This window comes from Mesoplodon densirostris, chromosome 10 (genome assembly GCF_025265405.1).
Source record: "Mesoplodon densirostris isolate mMesDen1 chromosome 10, mMesDen1 primary haplotype, whole genome shotgun sequence".
Classification (NCBI taxonomy): Eukaryota; Metazoa; Chordata; class Mammalia; order Artiodactyla; family Ziphiidae; genus Mesoplodon; species Mesoplodon densirostris.
In genome coordinates, this window is record NC_082670.1 from 12,055,539 (window position 1) to 12,080,503 (window position 24,965).

Here is a 24,965-nt window from a genome sequence, read left to right on the forward strand (position 1 = left end):
CTTTCTTCCTCTGCAAAGAGTTTCTCCTTGTTGTTAGTCTCCTGGGCTATGAAAGCTGGGGACAGATCTCCTGTCAGGGCAGGACGGAGAGGTGGGGAGGGTAGACCAGGGGTCTCTGGCCTGAAGTAAGGGCCTCCTTCTGGGATAAGGCAGGTATTAGAGGCTGCGGGTGCTTAGAAGGGAGTCAATGTCATGTCCTGCTCTTTGAAGTGTGGTCTGGGGCCCAGCGGTGTCCGCATCACCTGGGAGTTGGTTAAACAGGCAGGATCTCAGGCCCAGCCCCAGAGTGACTGAACCAGAATCTGCATTTGAAGGACATCTGGGTGAGTGGATCTGAGAGTATAGTATTAAATAACAGACCCTCCACCTAAACTCTCTCTTATAATCCTCAGAACAACCTGATGTCTTATCTCCTTTGTACAGATTAAGAAACTGTGGCTCAGAGAGGTTAGATAATTTGCCCAAGATCACACAGCTACTTTGTGACAAATCATATGTTTGAGCCCCAATCTGGTGGATTTCAAAGTCATTGTCTTTCCCACCGCATACTTGAAGTTCAATTCAGAGGGAAGAAAGGGAAAAAAATCTAGCAACAGGCCACACTGGGAGATGTGGGAAGGCATGCAGCTAGGCCATTATCTGACCATCTGTCAGCAGGTAACCAAGGCTGTGGGCTAGGGACCAGGGGCAGGAATCCGTTTCTGCAAGCCACAGAGAGACCAGCATGAACAAATCCAAACCCCAGTTCTCAGGGGTCTGGAGCACTGAGCAGGGCCGCCGGGGACAGACCTGTTCCATCTGGCATCAGGAGAAAGCACAAGCCCAGGAACCAGTACTGGACCCAACTCAGCAGGCAGGAAGCAAACTGAGGTCTGGTGGCTTCGTGCCAGAGCATCGAACCAGAGCTCCTTAATTCCTTCCTGCCTTCAATCCACCTGGGCCCAGAAGGAAGAGGCAAGGGATGGATGCTCCCAATGGGGAAGGGGCTCTGAACAGATGCTGGTTGAAGTCACTTCCTTGCTGGGGTGAGGGGCGGGGTGACAGGTTCCCAAAGTCACGGGCAGCTATTGGGTCTTTGCTACACTGTGGGAAACGGCCTCAGCATCTGCCCTCACAGGCCAGGAGGGCCAGGCAGAGGTTGCAGAGCTCTGCGAGGGGTGAACCCCAGGTGCTACGGGAGCGCCCCCTCATATCGTCTCCAGGGAGCCCCTAGCCTTCCCAACTTACTGCAAACGCACAGTGTCGGTTTTAAAGTGAGACCCTCCATGCATATCTGTTTGTGGTTGAGCAAAAGTTACTGAAAAACGATGTCTTCCTTTCTACTAAACATCCAGAAAGCAACAGAGGGATGGTAGAAAGCCACATGACAGCCGTTTGGAAAAGCTTTTCAGAACTGCTTTTCTATTTTTCTGTTTTGCAGGCTCTGGGGGGTCCACTGAGACTTCCACAAACAAGCAAGGACCCCATTTCTTAACCTTTGGCCAGTCTTCCTTTCAAATGCCAGAACCCATGCCTCGGGCAGAGCCATCACGTTCTGAGGCTTTTTCTAAGGCACGGGTTGCAATAGCCCCCAGCTGGTCTTCTGACCTATGTGCCCCTCAGGTTGTCACCAGATACGTCTTCTTAAATCAGCACGTTCACCCTGTCACTCCCTTGCATAAGGACTTCTACTGCTGGTGGGAGCAAGTCCGAACTTGGATTTGCTTTTGAGCCCCTCCATCAGCGGGCCAGCAGGTCCACTTCACCCGGGAATGCTTGGCCCTCGCCGTTCCCTCGCCCAGAGCAGATTTTAGCTTGGCCCAGCTCCTTGGTGCCCCTGAGCTTTTCTACCACAATTGCTTCCACCAACAGTGCTCTTCTAGACAAGCCAAATCTACACAGTAGTGAAACCAAGCCAAGGCCAAAGTCATATGGCAACAAACCCACAAACTGGGTGACCTCTACTCAGCTGTGAGTGTTGCATGGAGGTTGGGGGCATGGTGTGCTGCTAAATGTTCAACAACAGGCTCTCTGGGGGACATAGGTATGTGCATATGTATACATACATAGGTCTGTTATAAATACACATAAATAAATTCCCTATAGCCAACTGATTCTCACAGATGCTTCCACTGATTTTCCACAAACTCTCATGCCAACCCTGAGGTTGTCACTGACGAACAAGGATATTTCTGACACATACGCTGAACAAGAGGAGAGCAAAATGACAAAGATCTATGTCAGAACTTCACTCATGTGTCCATGATAAGAGCAACTTCTCTGCAGAATCAGATAATAGTTTTCAAAGACTGGAAGCATATTTTCTCAATGTTCTGTGCTAACACAATGTAATGGCTACGCAGAGGCACACTTTAAAGTTTTATCTGTGTTTTTAACATCGTCCATATCACTTCCTTAACTGTAGGCCAAAGGTCAGCAGACTTTCCCTCTAAAGGGACAGATAATATTGCCAACTTTGTAAGCCCCTTTGCCCTTTCAGGGTGAAAGCAGCCACGGACAATACATAAAGGAGTGAGCACAGCCACGTTCCAATAAAACTTTTACAAAACCAGGAGGGGGCCCAGATTTGGCCCACAGGCTGTACTTTACCTACCCCTTGTCTAGACAACCAAGGAAATGATGAATCAAACCGTTATTTGTAGGGTTTGTTTACAAATCAGCCTACTCTGGTAGATTTCAAGCTCTCAACAGGAAGTCAAAGTATAAGGAGCTGGGGGAGGGGGAGTGGCAGGGACCAATGAGGGGGGCACATCGTTCCATAGTACAGTGGTTCCACCTGGATTCGCTTCCTGGGGCTATCTCACAGAGCACCACAGATGGGGTGCCTTCAATGACAGAAACTTAACTCTCTCAGAGTTCTGGAGGCTGGAAGTCTCAGACCAAGGTGTCAGTACGGTTGGATCCTTCCAAGGGCTGGGAAGGGTGATCAGTTCCAGGCCTCTTTCCTACCTTCTGGGGATTTGCTGGCCATCTTTGGCATTTCTTGGCTTCTGCAGCATTGCCCTGATCTCTCCATATTCACATGGTGTTCTCTCTGTATGTATGCCTGTGTCCAAATTTTCCCTTTTTATAAGGACATCAGGCGTACTGGATGAAGGGACCACCCTAATGACCTCATCTTAACTAATACATCTGCAAAACCCTACTTCCATATAAGGTCACATTCCGAGACCGGGGGATTAGAACATCACATGTAAATTTGGGGGGACATAATTCAGCCCATAAGTCCACCAAACAGCTACAACAGTTGTAAGTAACCTGCAAAGCATAGATAATAGAAAAATGTAGCAAATACCAGGGAAGTGATGTTTCAGTTTTGATTATCTTTGTTTTAATATAGTTTGTTAAATTGTAAGTTTATATAAGACTTACACCGTTTAATTTATAATCCTAATTAGATGGGTTTAACAGCTGGCTACAACATTCCTGAAAATGTATCCATCAACCCTCTCAAGCCAATACGAGTTGACTGCAGCACACCACTGGTAGAGGGGAGTATGTGCTATGGACAGAGACCCCCCAGAGGGGTTATGTCCCCTCCAAGGCCTAGAACAAGGGAAACCAACCCTCAGGCTCTTCCCTTTCCATCCTGCATTCCTCTCCCAGGAGGAACCCAGTGAGAACAGAGTGTAAATACCAGTCATTTTCCCCACCCCTCTGGCCTTCTCCAGTCCCCTCAAATCCTCAGCTTTGCTTGGCCAAACCTAACTCCCTTGCTCCAGAGAGAAGAGGATGGTCTCTTTCTGTGCTAAGCAGGGCTTATGAGACTTCACATCACTCTGGTGCCCAGACTCCCTTCTAGGCCACATAGAATGCTTCCATCTGCTAAAAGCTTCTCCGACCAAGCACGGTCCACATGAATCTTTCCCTTTGCTGAATTCCTACAGAATATGTTTACATATGGCATCATATTATCCTCTAGTTGATTTCTGTATGGATCTCTTGATTCTCTATTTAATTTATAAAATTTGAGAAGAAAAACTGGATTCTTTGCTATTTCTCTTAGTCCCGGCCCAGGGCTAGACAGACAACAGGGGCTTAATTAACGTTCGTCACTTCCATAGAGAACAGCAAATTGTAGTCAAAAAGCAAGTTTATCTTAGGCCCGGGTTGGAAAGCACCAGCCTTTGGTTCAGGGAAAGGCAGAAATGAAACTCCAGGGTATCAAGCGTTTCTACTCACAAGCTTCAGCAAGTTTGAAAAGGAATGAACAGCTGAGCCCAATGAGAGGTCTCCTGACTTTTCCTCACGGGGGTCATGCCCAAGGTGGAAGTAGTGGCCAGCAGCCCATGAAAGACTAGAAATTCCCTGAGTATGAGTTCAGCTAATACTCTCTGTCATAACCAACGTGCTACAATTTCTCAGAGGCTTAACAAAATATAGAGTTGTTGAATTTTTCTTACATAAGCTCCATGGTAGAACTAGTGGTGGGGGGCAGGGGACACAGTGGGGAACAGCGGAGTCAGACCTCGGCTCACACGGCCACCGTGGACACAGTTGGCAGGGGCTCTTCCTCACCTGGGTCCCATCCCCTGGCCCTGGGAGTGGACATCAGCCGGCATTCTGGGAGAGAATGCACATACGGGATCACTCAGCAGGGGTTGGGGGACAGATCTGGAAGGGGTTTCATCACTTCTGCCCATATTCCATTGGCTAGAACTCAAATGGTCGGTCTGATGATTCCAGCTAGATCTATATGGACTGCGAAAGCAACAACTCTACACTGTAGGATGGGCACACAAATCATTGAGGGGCTGGTGCAAAATTTTCCCTAAAAATGGGCCTGGCTAGGGGCTTCCCTGGTGGCGCAGTGGTTGAGAGTCCGCCTGCCGATGCAGGGGACACGGGTTCGTGCCCCGGTCCGGGAAGATCCCACATGCCGCGGAGCGGCTGCGCCCGTGAGCCATGGCCGCTGGGCCTGCGTGTCCGGAGCCTGTGCTCCTCAATGGGAGAGGCCACAGCAGTGAGAGGCCCACGTACCACAAAGAAAAAAAAGGGGGGGGCCTGGCTAGGGCTTCCACAACCCCTAACAAGGAGAGACCAAGGTGGAGGCTTAATCAACTCTGATACACAGGGTTTGGCTTAGAGGTCAAAAAGGGGACCAACGTCAGAAATCATCCATGGAAATTGTCCTAAGCCAGGAAAGAGCCTTATTTAGCTGGAAAAGGTCATTTAATAAATGAGCATAGACTTGATATCTCAGATTCCTTTCAACCCTGGAAGAATCCATATCTTACTTCCATGTGGCTGGAACACCCTTCAGTTCAAGTGAAATGGTAAGACCTGTAACTAATCTCACAGCTTCACGTGATCTCCCTTCAGATGGCTCTCAGTTGCACTGAGCCAGAAACCAACATCCTACTCAGCTTGGTCGCAGTTTACAGGCTCAGTCTTTAACGAACGCTCAGGAAATTCATCCTGCAGACCCAGAGATGCCAAAAGCTATCGGTATTCTAATGGCATTCTCCACGCTTCAGCATCTCAAAAAGGGAAACTGATACCCAATTTTGATTTTCTGGACTAGGATGGAAATTTGACTCACTCTTTGCAAATAGTCTGGAAATCCACTGGACGGAGCCATCCTGACTTCAAAACATTTACCACCGAGAGTGCCCAGGAATGTGATGCTCTCAAATTGTTTCTTCTTTATGAGCCATGAAACCAGAGTTAGAAAAACAGCTAAAGTGGGGTGGACACATCAATAGAATAAGTTCCTCCAAAAATGCCAAGCTAGGAGATAAAAGAGCAAAGAGAGGAGATAATAAAATACTAAGCTTTAAACAGCATCCATATGTGGAAAGAAGTGGAACTGAATTAAGAAAACTGTTGCACCATGTCCCTTGAAGGGAAACAGAAAATAAAAATAAACATTCTCACACACCCTCAAAAAAAAATGTATATGATAAGAATATTGGGCTTGACAAATCCTAACCCTGCAGTCTAGAAACTTGAATATATTCAAACTGGTTTTACATTAGAAGGGGAGAAGGAAAGAGATAGAATCAGGAAGACCAGCTCTATAGGAAAAAGATACCAATTTTAAAGCTGCTTTATTTACCAACAGAAGAAGTGGAATGCCCAGGTCCTGGGGAAAGCAGAGATTAGATATTTATTAGTTGAACAACACACAACAGCCTTATAGGAGACCACTGGGTGGGTGACAAATGGCCTCCCTTCTGAAATACTCTCCTCTTTTTGTCCCAGCAGAATGCCAAAAGTAAAACATATGCTTTGGGTGTCTGAAAAAGATAATGAATGGTATGGCATCCTACCATGGCTTTACTTTAGACATATGAAGCTCTCAAAACAAAACCTAAGGGGGAGAAACCAAATCAAACAACTCAAAGTTCAGCCTATGTTTAAAAAATAAAACCAAATAAAAATAAAACTCCGGGGCTTTCCTGGTGGTGCAGTGGTTAAGAATCCACCTGCCAATGCAGGGGACATGGGTTCAAGTGCTGGTCCGGGAAGATCCCACATGCCATGGAGCAACTAAGCCCATGCGCCACAACTACTGAGCCCGCGTGCTACAACTACTGAAGCCCGCACGCCTAGAGCCCGTGCTCTGCAACAAGAGAAGCACCGCAACGAGAAGCCCGCGCACCACAATGAGAAGCCCGCACACCGCAATGAAGAGTAGCCCCCACTCGCTGCAACTAGAGAAAGCCCATGTGCAGCAACGAAGACCCAATGCAGCCAAAAATAAAGAAATGAATTTTAAAAATGAATAAATTTTTTTTAAAAAGAGGCTTCTGCTCCTTGCCTTAGGGCAGAATAGTTTCTACACTGGAAGGAGACAAAAGAACGCCACTAAGGTCATTACATTGGTTGGTCTCCAATAACCTAAGCCTTCTGATATTCACAACCTTGTGTAGATTCCTCCCACACTGATGCTGGGTATGGCCATGTGACTTGTTCTGGCCAGTGAAAATGGGCAAGGATGGCATAAGCAGAGGCTTATCCTTTTGGAAGGGATGCTTATACTTGGAAGCCTGGGCCACCATGTGAAAAAGTCTATCTAGCCTACTGGTGAGCCCGGTGGAGAGAGAAATGCCTAAAAACACCCAGCTCTTCCAGCCACCCCAACAGAGGCACCAGACCTGTGAATGAAAAGCCATCTTGGATGATCCAGCCCCATGGAACAGAATAAATGCCCAGCTGAGCTCAGCCCAGATTGCAGAATTGTGAAAAACCATAATTTGTTACTGTTTTAAGTACTATTTGAAGTAGTGTGTAATGCAGCAATAGAGAACAGGAACAGCTTCATATGACAGGAATTCTAGTAAAAGGCTTATGATCTTGGGGAGTAAGTGGACTTTAGCTCACTTTAGCTCAAATCTTATAACTACCATTTACTAGGTGTGTGATCTGGGGTAATTTCTTTAACCTATCTTCATCTTCTTAATGACAAAGTGGGTCCCTGTGGCTTGCTCCCCAACCCTAGCATTCATGCTTCTCTCTGCTGGGCCAGCCAACTCTACCATAGCTCCAGAGGTGGACCAAGGATCTAGGAAAAGCCAACTAGTGTATTCCATTACTTGACCACAACAAAATGGGCCAGGGCTAGACTTGTGACCTAACCCAGTCCAATCAGAATGAATCTTGGGACTTCAGTGGATGACATGAATATTTTTTGTCCTGGAAGCTAGACTGAGGATGAAACTAACACTCACAGCAGGAAATATCCAACAAAAGGAAATAACAGAGAAAAGGAGCTTGAATCTAATCAAAATGTTGCTGAAGCTAGGTTCCTTGAACCTAACCAAAATGTTGAAATTTTTAAGTCATGTGAGCCAACAAACTGCCCTGACTGTTAGGATTTGTTACTTGCAATCCAAAGCATCTTACCTGAAACCATGGATACCTAGTGTTTTTTCTGCCTGGCCCCCCACCCCTTGCTTCTTCCAGAAATACTACTCTCCTTCTTTGGGGGAACTGTTCCTCCCCAAAAAACACATATTTCTAAAGGAGGCTGCCAATTAAAGCATACCCCAGCATTCCTTCCCAAGCCACAAGGGGAAGTATAAGCCCCAACAAGACCAATCAGAGCCTCCCCCTAATTTTAGGGACTGAGGAAGTGAGATGGCCCCTCTCTGGTAGTGAATCTGAGATGCCTACTTCTGTTTTGGGAAGAAAGTCTTCTGAGAGGGAAAAACCAACTAAGAGATGAGTGGCGAGTCCTGGAACATTCCAGACCAGGTTTCCAAATGATCCTAACCTTCCACCTAACCTTCAACAAATCGACTTTGTAAACCAATGAATTCCCCCACCCCTCGTCCCTGCATCTTTGGGTGAGGTGTGCTTCTTTCTCTACTTTGACCAGGACTCCTGGTTCTGCCTTTACAAGCTGAAGCAGTCACTCAGAGGCTCCCAGGGACAAGGCACAGAACTCTCTATGAAGGGGTTGAATGGAACTTTCTAGGGTTCCTTTTGGCTGTATTCTGTGCCTGAAGCCCTCCCAGTCTGCTGTAGGCCTCTGTGGCCTCCAGGGAGGATGAAAACAGTACCCACTTGGACTATGTTCAACTTTTCACACACCTTTCTCTTTCTTATTAGCATATCCCTTTTTTTTTTTTTGTGGGCCTCTCACTGTTTTGGCCTCTCCTGTTGCAGAGCACAGGCTCCGGACACGCAGGCTCAATGGCCATGGCTCACGGGCCCAGCCACTCCACGGCATCTGGGATCTTCCCAGACCGGGGCACGAACCCGTGTCCCCTGCATCGGCAGGCGGACTCTCAAACCACTGTGCCACCAGGGAAGCCCCAGCGTATCCCATTTTTATTACACATAAATATTGATTCATAAAGTTAACAGTGACTATTCAGTGTGTGCATAATAATATCCCCCGCTTCCATTTATTGGGTGCTATTTGGTGCCAAGTTAGGTGTTTCATGTATTGTTTCCAATCCTCATAACCCATGCATAACAGGCTTCTCCAGGTGTTGACCACAAATGAAGGCAAATGTACAGGCGACCCCTCACATTTCAGGACTCAGGTCCCTGTTCATTCCTCATCTCCAAACATTTCTGAGAATCCCCTGTTGTGAGTCCTAAGACAATTACCATAAGAATTTGCCCCTAGTTCCCTCCCATGAAAGAGTCTCAAACTTCCCCCTTCTTGTGTCTTTCCATGGATCCTCAAAAGGGGAGGGGGCCCCCAACTGGAAACTATGCCCCAATGCCCATGAACAACAGAGTGGATGAAAATGTTGTGCTATTCAATACATTTACTCGACGGAATATTAAGCCATAATGAGAGTGAATGAGCAACTTGCACCCACAACAGTATGGATAAAGAGCAGAGACGCACGGCTGTGCAAAGAAGGAGGACACAAAAGAGAACACAGGAACGATCCCATTAATATAAAGATCAAAACTGATACAGTTTAGCAATCCCACTTCACTTCCAAAGGAAACAAAATTACTGTCTTGAAGATATACATGCACCCCTATGTTCACTGCAGCATTATTCACAATAGCCAAGACATGGGAACAACCTAACTGTCCATCAACGGATGCATGGATAAAGAAGATGGGGGGTGTATACATATATATGTGTGTGTGTATGTATATATATACATACATGTACACCATGGAATATTATTCAGCCATAAAAAAGAAGGGAATCCTGCCATCTGCAGCAACGTTTGATGAACCTTGAAGGCATTACACTAAGTGAAATAAGTCAGACAGAGAAAGACAAATACTGTATGATCTCTTTTAGATGTGGAATCTAAAAAAGCCAAAATCATAGAACAGAGAATAAATGGTAGTGGCCAGAGGCTGGTGGGGGGGATTGGGGGGGTGGTAATGGGGCCATGTAGGGCAATGGGTACAAACTTCCAGTTACAAGAGGAAGAAGTTCCCAGGATCTAATGTACAGCATGGTCACTACTTCTAACAATACTGTATCGTGTACTTGAAAGTTCTTATCAGAGTAGGTACCAAATCTCCTCACCCTAACAATAGCAATAAAACGGCACTTATGTGAGGGGAAGGATGGGTTAACCAACCTTACTGTGGTAAGCATTTCACAATATATATGTGTACCAAACCATCACATTGTACACCTTAAATTTATACAATGTTATATGTCAATTATATCTCAAAGCTAGAGAGAGTAAAAAGCCCATTAAAGTGGGGAATCATTAAAAATGATATGCACAGGGGCTTCCCTGGTGGCGCAGTGGTTGAGAGTCCGCCTGCCGATGCAGGGGACACGGGTTTGTGCCCTGGTCCGGGAGGATCCCGCATGCCGCGGAGCGGCTGGGCCCGTGAGCCATGGCCACTGAGCCTGTGCGTCCGGAGCCTGTGCTCCGCAACGGGAGAGGCCACAACAGTGAGAGGCCCACGTACCGCAAAAAAAAAAAAAAAAAAAAAAAAATGATATGCACATTAACATTTTAATTAAACCCTAAAAACGTACTTATATACGTCAGTATTTTGATGTTGGGCTAAAGCCTTATTTACTTTTTAAAATGTGGATCCCCTCATTGGTGCTCTAAATTGGGTTTTTTTGCTTCAACCATAATGATAATGCATTATCTATGATTTCTAGTGTTGGCTTCTTGAAAGCCAAACAAAAGTTTAAGGCTACTTGCAAAGCAATCTCAGTGTAGTAGCCCTTGAGATTTTTATTCTTTTTCCCAATCTTTTATGCTTGTCTCACCCACACTAACTTTGACAGCAATTTTTTGCAACCACCTTTGTCTTTACCAAAGCAGTCAGTTTAAATTTCATTATACTATACATAGAAAATCGTAAAGTTGCCACCAGAAAACTACTAGAGCTAATCAATGAATCTGGTAAAGTAGCAGGATACAAAATTAATGCACAGGAATCTCTTGCATTCCTATACACTATTGCATTCCTATACACTATTGCATTCCTATACACTAACAATGAAAAATCAGAAAGAGAAATCAAGGAAACACTCCCATTTACCACTGCAGCAAAAACAATAAAATACCTAGGAATAAACCTACCTAAGGAGGTAAAAGACCTGTATGCAGAAAACTATAAGGCACTGATGAAAGAAATCAAAGACAATACAAACAGATGAAAGTTATACCATGTTCTTGGATTGGAAGAATCAACATTGTGAAAATGACAATATTACCCAAAGCAATCTACAGATTTGATGCAATCCCTATCAAATTACCAATGGCATTTTTCACAGAACTAGAACAAAAAATTTTACAATTTCTATGGAAACACAGAAGACCCTGAATAGCAAAAGCAATCTTGAGAAAGAAAAACAGAGCTGGAGGAACCAGGCTCCCTGACTTCAGACTATACTACAAAGCTACAGTAATCAAGATAGTATGGTACTGGTACAAAAGCAGAACTATAGATCAATGGAACAGGATAGAAAGCCCAGAGAGAAACCCACGCACATATGGTCACCTTATCTTTGACAAAGGAGGCAAGAATATAATATACAATGGAGAAAAGACAGCCTCTTCAATAAATAGAGCTGGGAAAACTGGACAGCTACATGTAAAAGAATGAAATTAGAACACTTCCTAACACCACACACAAAAATAAACTCAAAATGGATTAAAGACCTAAATGTAAGGCCAGACACTATCAAACTCTTAGAGGAAAACATAGGCAGAACACTCTTTGACATAAATCACAGCAAGATCTTTTTTGACCCACCTGCTAGAGTAAGGGAAATAATCAAAAATAAACAAATGGGACCTAATGAAAGTTAAAAGCTTTTGCGCAGCAAAGGAAACCTTAAGCAAAACAAAAAGACAACCCTCAGAGTGGGAGAAAATATTTGCAAACAAAGCAACTTACACAGGATTAATCTCCAGAATATACAAGCAGCTCATGCAGCTCAATATGAAGACAACAACAACAACCACCCAATCCAAAAATGGGCAGAAGACCTAAATAGACACTTATCCAAAGAAGACATACAGATGGCCAACAGGCACATGAAAAGATGCTCAACGTCACTAATCATTAGAGAAATGCAAATCAAAACCACAGTGAGGTACCACCTCACACCGGTCAGAATGGCCATCATCAAAAAATCTAGAAACAATAAATGCTGGAGAGGGTGTGGGGCAAAGGGAACCCTCTTGCACTGTTGGTGGGAATGTAAATTGATACAGCCACTATGGAGAACAGTATGAAGATTCCTTAAAAAATAAAAATAGAACTACCATATGACCCAGCAATCCCACTACTGGGCATCTACCCTGAGAAAACCATAATTCAAACAGACACATGAACCCCAATGTTCTCTGCAGCACTATTTACAATAGTCAGGATATGGAAGCAACCTAAATGTCCATCAACAGATAAATGGATAAAGATCTGGCACATATATACAATGGAATATTACTCAGCCATAGAAAGGAATGAGATTAAGTTATTTGTAGTGAGGTGGATGGACCTCTGTCATACAGAGTGAAGTTGGACCTAGGGTCTGTCATACAGAGTGAAGGAAGTCAGAAAGAGAAAAACGAATACCGTATGCTAACGCACATATATGGAATCTAAGAAACAGTATTGATGATCCTAGTGGCAGGGCAGGAATAAAGACGCAGACGTAGAGAATGGACTTGAGGACACAGGGTGGGAAGGGGAAGCTGGGACGAAGTGAGAGAGTGGCATTAATATATATACACTGACAAGTGTAAAATGGATGGCTAGTGGGAAGCTGCTGCATAGCACTGGGAGATCAGCTCAATGCTTTGTGACGACCTAGAGAGGTGGGATAGGGAGGGTGGGAGGAGGTGCAAGAGCGAGGGGATATGGGGATATGTGCATACTTATAGTTGATTCACTTTGTTGTACAACAGAAACTAACACAACATTGTAAAGCAATTCTACTCCAATAAAGATATAAAAAAGAAAAAATACTACATCTCTTTTCTCACACATATTTCATCAGTTTACAAAAATTTTAACTCAATAAAGCAATTAGAATAAGAGGGAGGAAAAAAGATAAAAATTAGGCAAAATGCACCAAAGGCTTTAGATGTCAGGATAGTGGTGTCCTTGGGGAGGGATGACAGGAGGCTTGAAGTACCACTTGTACTTGACGTACAAGTGGTACTTCTGGGTGTTGGTTACATTTTGATTCTTGATCCTGGTCACAGGCTGGGATCAGTCTACAAATATTCATTGAACTGGATACATGGTGTGTGCATTTCCCGTTTCTTTCATATACTCCAATAAGAAGTCTTAAGAAGAGGAAAAGGGAATGTGTTATTCTGGTATCTGGCTGTAGATCTGGGCTGCCAGCACCCTGATTCCTCACCGTCATCTACAGAGCTTTAATAAGGAGCCAACACTGCATTTGGGCCACCTGGTCTACCCAGCCCACAGAGGTCCTGGTTGCCATGCCTGGTCCCTCTGCTGTGGCTGCTTTCTGAAAGCCTTACACTCCCAGCCTGCCAGTCTCCAGGATTTACCTCTCTCTCTCTCAATAGGGAGAAGCCCTTTCCTCCTCAGATGTCTAACTCTTTTGATGCAGGGGCAGGGGACCTCTCATGCTATAGTGACTTCTGTTTTATCACCCAACTCTCTGAGGAAGCTTTCCCCAAGAGAGTTGATTATGTTTCCAGTAATAAAGAGCCCCTATTTTCACCACTGCTTCTCCTGCTCTGGGTGTGCTGGCACTGTGGAAGGCAGTTAGTTCAATGAGAGCCACGTGGTGTAAAGTTTAAGAGCCTGGCTCTCAAGCCCAGCTCTGCCACTTACCAGCTGTGTCACCTTGGACAAGTTACTGACATTCTCTGGACCTCAGTTTCCAAATTCAAAAACGGACCTCAGGGCCTCCCTGGTGGCGCAAGTGGTTAAGAGTCCGCCTGCCGATGCAGGGGATACGGGTTCGTGCCCCGGTCTGGGAGGATCCCATATGCCGCGGAGCGGCTGGGCCTGTGAGCCATGGCCGCTGAGCCTGCGCGTCCGGAGCCTGTGCTCCGCAACGGGAGAGGCCACAACAGTGAGAGGCCCACATACCGCAAAAAGAAAAAAAAAAAAAAAAAAAAAAACGGACCTCCTTCATTGGAGTTAGGAAGATTAAAAGAGCCCTTACGCTTTAATTGCTTAGAATGGAATCTGACATATAGTAAGATGATTTCAGCCAGTCTTCAATAAGTAATCATTTGTCCCTACCTGCAAAGTGCCTTGTATTGCTTGTCCTTCCCTGCAGTCCCTCAGCAGTGTCTGTTTATTTCTGAGCCCTGGTTATAGGTGAAGTTCATGTTCGTTCATAAGAAACTCCAGGGGCCCGTGCAAACCAGAGGATGGAGCTGAAACTCCATCTAAGGGTCCCCTAACATTCTATGCCAGTTAGAGAAGTTTTATCTACACAAAGTGCACAAACAACCTTCCTGAGTGGGCCACCTAACTCAAAATGCTGGTATTGCTATGGCTTAGGTCCGAGCCAGGCAGGACACCATCAAACTCCTAATAACCCTGTGGAATAGGCAGTGTGATCCTATGGTGCAAATGTATTGACCTCGGAGAGGCTGAACAACTTGTCCAAGTTGACGTGGCAGGTAAAGAGCTGAGTTGCATTTGAGCCCAGCTTTTTCTGGCTCTAAAACCCAGCCTTCCCCTTAGGCCATGCTGTCACCTCAGGCACCAGGCACTGTGCACAGCAAGGAGATGAAAAGCACTATTTACTTCCCATGAATTATAATCCAGTAGGGGAGGTAAGACATAGACCTGCATCAGAAGTTAAACATCAGTGCAGGCCATAGATTATTAGGCCTAAACACGCAGGGACCCTGGTTTAGTAATGTCATCAGTCAACCATCTGAGGTTGGATATTTTCTTTGCCAGAACAAAGTCTCCAGAAAACAATCTTTAGCTCATGCAGAGAAAGCAACATCAGTCATTGGGTCCAAAGGGTCATAACAGGGCTGGAAAGGATGGACAAGCCAAGAATCAGAAGTTGAGTAAAGATGGAACCAAATTTACTCTAAGCCAGGCACTGAGCAAAGCACCTTATATTCTTTATACCTGTTTTGGGGGTCCTCACAACCACCCTAAGATTCAATGATTTGCCAGAAGGACTCATACAGTTTGGAAAACCTGTTTTAGTCACAGTTACCATTTATTCTAGAAAAAAGATACAGATTAAAATAAGCAAAGGTAAAAGGCATATAGGCAGAGTGCAGGACAGACCAGGCACGAGCCTCCAGATGTCCTCCCCTATTGAGGATGCATAGACAGTGCTTCATCATCCCAGCAACAATGTATGACATGCACAGAGTACTGTCAACCAGGGAAGTCACCGAGCCTTGCTGTCTAGGGTTTTATTGGTGGTCAATCACGTAGGCATGAAGTGCCAGCATGGCTCAACCTAGCTGCTCAGTCTCCAGCCCCTCCAGCATTCAGACTGGAATGGTGTGACCCACGGCCTCCATCATAAATCATACTGTTAGCTTGAACTATCTGGCGTGGCCTAAGGTCCCAAGTAAACAGACGCTCTCAATTGCCAGGATATTCCAAGTGTTTAGGGGTCATCTCCCAGGAGCCAGTCAAGGGCCAGTTTCTTTGGAACAAGGTTTGAACACTCCAAACCTGCTGAGTGAACCTTTTACTGCAAGTCCCATTTCATGTTTACAGTAATCCTATGTATCAGCACTATTATCCTCATTTGACAGATGAGAAAACTGAGGCTTAGACAGTTGAACCCAATCGCAAGGTCACACACTAGTTAACGGAGGAGCCAGGGTTGCATTCCAAGTCCATCTGGCTTCAGAGCCCACGTCATGCACTTTACTCTGCTGCTGCCCTGTTCGTGTCTTACTGGTCTCAAGAGGGACTAAATAAAGCTTGTGAATAATTCTGTGCTCTCCCTTCCAGTGAAGAAAGAACTTAAAGCCAGGCTTAGTTCCATAGGCCTGGACTGTCTGCCTGGAACAAATCTCTGTCCTAGCACTCAGCACATGGCACTGCTTATCTGTCCCTCCCACCAAACTCTGGAGGCTCCAGAGGAAGGCTGTGGCATGAGTCACTTACTTGCCTCAGTGTCCCCTATACCTGGCACATGTACTGTGAACACAACAATTATTTTCTAGCTAAACTAAATGTCTTCCTGATGATCACTTTGAAAAACTATCTTCACAGGTTAAAGACAGAATATTTAATTCATATGACTGACAACTACAATTAAAAAATAGCAAAATTTAGGACCAAAAGTCATCGATGTAAGAAAATAATACGGCTAACTTTGGACCACTAAAGAAAAAATACGATAGATGATTTTCAAAAAGTGAAAGACATGCAACTTTGACGCATGTAAAACATGTATCCAAAACTTACGTAATCCACTAATGAGGGACGATTATGATAGAAGAGCTAGTTCAGAGGAGAATTCAAGGAACAGAGGTTTACACAGTCAGTTTTAAAAGGCCTGGCAAAATTACTTTCTTGAGTTAGAGGCCAAACTGGTTAATGACCTACAGGACAAAAAAAACTGTAAGCGTTGGGGTTGTCTTCTCTGTCATTCAGAAACCATTTGTACTGGAATGAACCAAAGTCTCTAGGTTAACATGTAACTTCACAATGTCTGAGCCCTAAGCAAGAGAAAGTAATAATTCAAGCAAAAGTACATTCTCTAGTGAATTAAATAACCCTTGGATGGGCTTGTTGGACAATGTCCCAGGATGACACTGAAAATCTTAGATAATTTTTCTTAATAATTGATATAATTTTTAACATAAAAATAGCTTAGAGTTTCACATCAACAAATCACAATTAGATTGATATCTTCAGATTCTCTATCTTAGGTCTAAAGCAATTTGCAAACAAGTATTTTGTCATTTCCCAAGCTTACCTGATGGCAAACAGAATTTCATATTCTGCACTGCGGGTATAATGTTAAAATGCAACACATTAAAAGACTATTGCCAAAGCAAACAGAGGCATCAACTGCCAAGGAAAAACAGGGATTATCAAAAGACTACCAGCTAAAGCTCTATCAAAAATAGAGCCCTCCAAAAATACTAATCCTCTAGTATTATAGTTAACTATTTGTTTAAACACATTTAATCCATCAAAGATACTGTTTTGATTGTCACTTGTCCTTATGAATAAATGGTAATGGGCTTGAATTTCCACTACACTTTTTAGACTCTTTAGAGTCCAATAATTGCTATTTTTTGAAAATCCAGCAGAGGCTTGTCTGAAGTTTGTTTTTCACTATGCATGAAAAAATAGTTTGATAAGAAGCTCAGTAGTGGCAATCAAGTTTAGAGAGCAGGCTTAGGAAAGAGTACTTTAACTACTTATTAACTTTTAAAATATTGCAAACCCTTGAGAAGAATCTATTTACATAAAATCAATGCAGTAATTAGAGATTATCCTTATCTTTTCATTAAGATAAGTCCCTGAGAATCTCAATTCTTCACTTTGTGCCAGTCCCTCATCTGGCTTCATCTGGAACACCTGGAAAATGCTTTAAAAATAGAAACACATAGAACTCAACCCACTCCTGAGATTCTGTTTCAGTAGAAGAGCCCAGGAACACACAGAGGAAAACTCCACCAATGAGCATGACGCACACCCAAGTATGGGGACAACTAACAAGAAAGGACATTTTCCTCTGGTGGCTTTTTCCATATGAAAGGGCATCCTTGGCAATATTGGCTCCCGGAGACTAAAAATAACTTAGAAAACATGTAGCCTGATACACTTGTAGAAATTCTCGCTGTATGTTCTACAATTCTGACTTTTAAATGAAGTGGGCTGGACTTAGCCCCCAGATAGTTCTACTTAATGAGCTTTTACTCTGCATTTTAACCTTGCATTTCACAGAAGGAACTCAGGTTCAGTCAACCCTATCAAATGTTGGATACTGAAGCCTAAGTCAAGGGTTGGAAAATGATGGTCCATGGACCAAATTCTTCCCTCTGCCTGTTTTTTAGACACAGTATCACTTCTGTGGTTTTCCTACCAGATATGCAGAATCCAAATGGAAGCATGAGAAAACACCAGATAAAAATTAAGAACATTCTGTGAAATAACTGGCCTCTTCAAAAAATGTCAGAGTAGTAAAAGATTTTTTTTTTTTTTAATGAAAAACGATTCCAGATTAAAGGACATAAGATGACATGAGAACTTAATGCAATGAGTGATTCTGGACTACATCCTAAGCAAAAAAGGATATTACTGGCACAATAGCAAATCTTGAATAAGATCAGTAGATTACATAGTAGTATTATTAATGTTAATTTTCCAGTTTTGATGACCTACTGCAGTTGTGTATGACAATGTCCTTATTTTTTAGGAAATTCATTCTGAGGTATTTAGTGATAATGGAGCAATATATTTGCACCTTATTCTCAGAAAAAAATAAAAACATGTATTCAATAGATGTAGTAGTGTGCTGGTGTTCAATAACCAGCTTGCCAAAAATATGTGCAGTATACACAAAAGTTCAGTATAAATTTTACTGATAAAGAATCTGTAGTATACAATTTACAAAAAAAATTAAATATGCAGTATACTTTGTTGTAAATTCTATACAGCCAGTTGATTCTCACAGAATGCTTTTGGTGATTTTTGCCAAACTCTTACACCTGTAACCAGCTTGAGGCTGCTGCTCACATTCAGCTGCAGACATACTACACATTAACCTGCATTATCGTCAGCATCTCATCACTTTCTCAAATCTAGATAAACAAAAAAAAAAGGAACTCAAGCCCTGATTTGTCTCTACGAGAGCTCACTAGATGCAGTTGAGATAAGATGAACAGTAACACTCCACGATATCATATTTCTACTATAAATAAAAGAAAATCACCTCCAGAACATAGACGGTAGTAAAATAATCAGAAAAAGATGTTTTGAGTATGGATCTATTGTGTATTTATTTGAGTTTGGAATGTGGAGGAGGCATTGGTCGCTACAACATCTGCCTCTTTACTTTTACTCTTTGGTTTTTTTTTTTGTTTTTTTTTTTTTGCGGTACGCGGGCCTCTCACTGCTGTGGCCTCTCCCGTTGCGGAGCACAGGCTCTGGACGCACAGGCTCAGCGGTCATGGCTCACGGGCCCAGCCGCTCCGTGGCATGTGGGATCTTCCCGAACCGGGGCACAAACCCGTGTCCCCTGCATAGGCAGGCGGACTCTCAACCACTGCACCACCGGGGAAGCCCTACTCTTTGTTTTTAATATTGAATTGTAAGCTAAAATAATTTAATGTTTAACAATGGCCATGTTAAACAACTAGCTCACAAAGGTCCAGAAATTTTATCGACGGGCTCTTTCAAGCCAGAAAAAACTGGCCCCAGAACACCACTGTGAGAGAGAGCGATGAAGCAAACGTGGTAAAATTTCAATATTCAGGAGATATGGGTAGAGGGTATACAGGAATTCTTTCTACCATTCCTACAACTTTTCTAAAATCTGGAATCATTTCAAAACTCAAAAGCTTAGAAAATCAATCAGCAGACCAATTTATGGAGGTATGCTGGTTCTCTCCTTATACAGACATGACACAAATTACATCATTAGGGCACTGCTAGAAAATGAAAGGGAAAAAGTGCCTTCAGGGAAAGGTGAGAACCGACTTCGCAGGGACCATCCTCAAGTCCCTCAGCCGCTTTGTTAATTGCCCATTATTTTACAGGGAGGTCAGTTCAATTTGTCTATGTTTAAGTTTTCCCGCAATGCAAGCAAAGTGTGACAAAGCATGTATATACGAAGTACCGTGGGAGCATGGTGATTTCTGACCTTTCCTCCCCTTCTCCTTCACATACCTTCACCTGTTCATTCCTGTCCTCTATTTATGAAAGAAGTAAAATGACAAGAAAGCATGCGTGATAAATGACAGTGGGTTAGCATGCAGCGAGCAGGTCTCATCGCCCTATGGGGCATCTGTGTGTCCTCTGTAAAATTGGAATGGTGGGTCTGGTCTCTTCCCAGTCTGACATTTTAATGTCCTGTTTTAAACATTAGTGTCCAGACAGCTTGGGAGTGGAGACTTGGCATCTATACCACCTACGATAGTTGCCCCTACATCACGGTGGCACACCAGACTTCACCCCTCCTTCCTCGGCTGGAACATGGCCATGCCTTGATGTGAAACAGCTGTCCCATGGCGCAACAATGCAGGGCAGTTTGGGACAGGAAGTGAAAGATACCACATCCTCTTGAAACTGCAAGGAAAATTTATTAGGCCTATTATCATGGCTTCACAGTTGTTAAGAAGTAGCAGTTGGGCTCTCCTATTACGAGGCAGTTAGAGGGAGGCCTTGGTTTCTGTGGTGTCTGCCTCTTGACTTTCATCTGGAGAGGAGTGTCATCACCCACCCCAAAGCTTGACCAGAAAACTTCTAAGACAATCACTCCGAAAGCCCCCAGAGGGTGGTCACTGTAAGTATGTACTGAATGCTTGCTATGCCATTAGGGGCTTGGGTGCACATTAAGATGAAGTCACTAAGATTCTGCCAGAGCTCTTAAAATACATAGAATCGGAGGACTTCCCTCGTGGCGCAGTAGTTATGAATCCTCCTGACAATGCAGGGGACATGGGTTCGAGCCCTGGTCCGGGAAGATCCCACATGCCGCAGAGCAGCTAAGCCCACGCTCCACAACCACTGAATTTGTGCTGTAGAGCCCGCGAGCCACAACTACTGAGCCCACATGCCACAACTACTGAAGCCCGCATACCTAGAGCCCGTGCTCTGCAACAAGAGAAGCCACCGCAGTGAGAAGCCCGCGCACCACAACAAAGAGTAGCCCCTGCTCACCGCAACTAGAGAAAGTCCACACACAGCAATGAAGACCCAACGCAGACAAAAATATATAAATAAATAAATTTTTTTTAAAAAAAAATAAATTAAATAAAATACATAGAATCAGAGAATTCTAGTAGCCTTGGAGCTCATTTCACCCAATCTGACAACTTGGTTGGAGACAAAATACACACACTGGCAAAGATCCCTTGCAGTTCAAGGCTATAAATTAAAGGTGTCAGACGCATACTAGGGATAATAGTGTAGGAGGGCATAGGGAAGGGGTGATTATGGAAATCTTCAGGACACCCTGCTCTACCCAAAGAGAGGAAGCTGAGGAACCTTGCCTTCAAAACCTTAATTTCCAGAACAAGTCTTCCACCTGACGAAACAAGAATTAACAGGCAACAAAGATAAAAGGAGAAATGGGCTCAGGGTCTTAGGGCCAGGGAAGGAGAGGAACAGGTGGAAGTTAAGGGGGGAAGGTTTAATAACATGAGATTCCATTGGTTCAATGACGAAGGTCTTAATCTTAGAGCTGACTCTCTACACAGACAGGTTTATAATCAGAGGCCCCAAAACAGTAATCAATCTTCAGCCTGCAGCAACACAGACCTGGTGCATTGGAAGAAGGCAGTAGGGACGAAGGGTCTGCCTTTGTTTTTGGTTTCTGGGTTTTGTTTCATCCTGGCCTCCCTACATCTGTTTGTGTGCTTAGCCCAGCGCCCACTGCCCGCCGGACTGTTGGCCCCTCTTCCTCCTCTGGTTTCTCCCCACTACACTCGCCTTCCTTTTGCATCCAGAGCCTGCATGTAGGGTTCAGTAGGTGCGTGGCAACCAACAGCACTTACACTTCATCAGACATAAGGAGGAAAGCCTGTTTGGCAAGCCACCAAGCTTGGCTCTCTCAGAGGTTCTGGAAAGGGAGATAAAATGTGCCTTTGCAGTGAAATGTTTGCGGACTTTGTATCAAATTCAAGTCGCAGACAGCCGGACACAAAGCAGAATCCTGAGTCCTGCTCGCTGCCAAGGCTGGCCTCCCACTGTGGAGGTGAGGAATTGTGCAGCCCTGGCCTCCGGGGGTCTACAGAGAAAGAAGGAGTCGTCAGGAGGTCTGGAGATGGGGGCCTGTTACCCACCCACAGTGGTCACACAGATGACATCTGACAGAGGTCCATGGGTGCTGCCTGGCGGCCCCCTGCCTCTGCACTAACCCATCCTGGGGTAACTGGCCAGTCCAAGCAGGTCGGGGCCCTCCAGTTTTCAGTCCGCAGTGGCTTGTTTACAAATATCCCCCATTTCTGAAGTTTAGTTAACAGACTCTCGCTGGAGCACCATGAGGCTCTCCCAACTGCAGAGTCCAAGGTTAAAGCCCTCCCAACCTCAAGCTTGAAGGAAGCTCTCAAGTCAGAAATAAGTCATGGAGAGACCAATAGCAATTACAGCTCCAGGCTCCCTGAGACCGTGTGACAGTCCATTCGAAGGCAGGGCTGAGGGTGACCTCAGGCACCTCTAGTAGAGCAGCTGCTCCGCCTCAAAGGCCAGCATGTCATCTTGCCTCCAAGTCATCTGATGCTGGCTTCTCTGTCCCCTGTCAGATCAGGTCCAGGTCTAGACAAAACCCAAATACCCCTTTCCCTCCCAGGTTTTGAGCTCCTGTAGTTACCAGGGATTAAACCAATTCATGTCACCTTGCTCAGATTAAGATGTCACCCTGTAAAACGGCAGAGACGTTACCTGTTCTTGCTTTGCAAGTTAATTTTTCAGCAAGAGCTTGCTTATGCCCAGCAAAGAAAGATCTGAGGGAATCACAGTGGGACAGGTACGTTATGTTAAGGAAGCTGAGGAAAGGGAACTTCAGGAAAAAAAGAGTGAGACAGGGAGACAACTGGATAACAGGGAAACAGGATAAAAGAAGAGAAAGATCAGAGCAGAATTAGCGTGAAAAAGTGGCACAGCTAAGGACATACTGTTTACCTCTTGCAATTTTTGCTGGAGTCAAACTTTAAAAACTGAATAGCCTCCCAACAGCTGCTACATCTCTCTTCCCTTTGCTTGAGGTAGCATTTGGAAGAGACTTATTCGCACTGTGCTCTCAATAAAGCGTATTAGGTGATGTATCTGTAAGGCTCAGACCTTGAACCACCTCAGTCTACACTAAATCAGCCCTGACTCACTCCTTCTGCAGAATCAGAGATGCAGCCACTTCCTAGGGCAAAGGTGACCCTCTGGGTGGCCTGCACTCTCATCCTAATTGGTATCAGCCGGCCTTTGGGGAAAGAGAGTGGAATGGAGGCATAGGAACACTATGGATGGCAAAAACTATCTGCTCTGATTAAGAAAACAATTCTATTTACAATAGCCTCAAAAAGAATAAACTATTGAGGAAAAAGATTAACCAAAGAGGTGAATGACTTGTAAAACCACAAAATGTCACTGAAAGAAATTAAAGACACAAGTAGAAAGACATCTTGTGTTCATGAATTAGAAGACTTAATATTGTTAAGGTGCCAATACTACCCAAAGCAGTCTGTAGATTCCATGCAATCCGTATCAAATCCCAATGACATTTTTTGCAGAAAAAGAAAACTCCACCCTAAAATATATACAGAATCTCAAGGGACCCCAAATAGTCAAAACAATCTTGAAAAAGAGAACAAAGTGGGAGGTCTCACAATTCCTGATTTCAAAATGTATTACAAAGCTACAAAATCAAAACAATGTGGTACTGGCATCAAGACAGACTTATAAACCAGTACAACAGAATAGAGAACCCAGAAGTAAACCTATGTTGCTTATGTGGTTAATTATCTTCAGCAAGGGTGCCAATACCATTCAAAAGGGAAAAGACAGCAATCGATGGGAAAGCTGGATATCCACATGCAAAAGAATAAAGCTGAATGCTTACCTTAGAGCAAATACAAAAATGAACACAAAATGGATGAAACACTCAAATGTAGGACCTAAAACTATAAAACTCTTAGAAGAAAACATAGGAGAAAAACTTCATGACTTGATTTGGCAATGATTTCTTGAATATGACACCAAAGACAGACAAAATTAAAATAAGACATATTGGACATATTTTTGCATCAAAGGACACTATCAAAAGACTAAAAAGGCAACCCCCAGGACAGGAGAAAATATTTACAGATCATATATCTGATAAAGGTCTAGTTTCCAGAATGTATAAAGAACTCAGAACTCAACAACAGAAAACATGATTCAAAAATGGGCAAAGGGGCTTCCCTGGTGGCGCAGTGGTTGAGAGTCCGCCTGCCGATGCAGGGGACACGGGTTCGTGCCCCGATCCCGGAAGATCCCACATGCCGCGGAGCGGCTGGGCCCGCGAGCCATGGCCGCGGAGCCTGTGTGTCCGGAGCCTGTGCTCCGCAACGGGAGAGGCCACAGCAGTGAGAGGCCCGCGTACAGCAAAAAAAAAAAAAAAAAAAAAAAATGGGCAAAGGACTTGAATATTTGCAAATCACATAGCTGATGAGGTTAGTATCCAGAATATTTCCTCAAAATATAGAATTATCATATGATCCAGCAATTCCACTTCTGGGTGTATATCGAGAAGAACTGAAGGTAGGGTCTCAAGAGGTATTCATAGCAGCATTATACACAATAGCCAATAGTAGGAAGCAACCCAAATGTCCACTAACAGATGAATGAATAAACAAAATGTGGCATATATGTACAATGGAATACTATTATGCAGTCTTAAACAGGAAAAAAATTCTGACACATGCTACAGTGTGAATGAACCTGAGGATATCATGCTAAATGAAATAAGCCAGTCACAAAAAGACAAATACTGTGTGATCCTACTCACATGAGGTAGCTAGAGTAGCAAAAATTCATAGAAACAGAAAGTAGAATTGTGGTTGCCTAAGTCTAGGGGAGGGGAAATGGGAGTTGTTTAATGGTTATAGAGTCACAGTTTGGGAAAATGAAATGAACTCTGGAGACAGAGGGCAATGACGACTGCACAACATGAATATTCACGTTACTGAACTGTACACTTAAAAATCATTAAGATGGTAAATTTTATGTTGTGTGTATTTTACCACAATTAAATATTTTTAAGTTTAAAACTTTTCATTAAAAAAACTTTGTCTGTCTTGCTACATTTGATTCAGGGGAATGAGTTTTAGTTCATCCTAAGAAACTTACTATAAGCTTGTCACTCCCTCCAAACCCACAATCCATCACTCACAGCTTTATCAGCTTGGCTTGTTCCAAGTCTC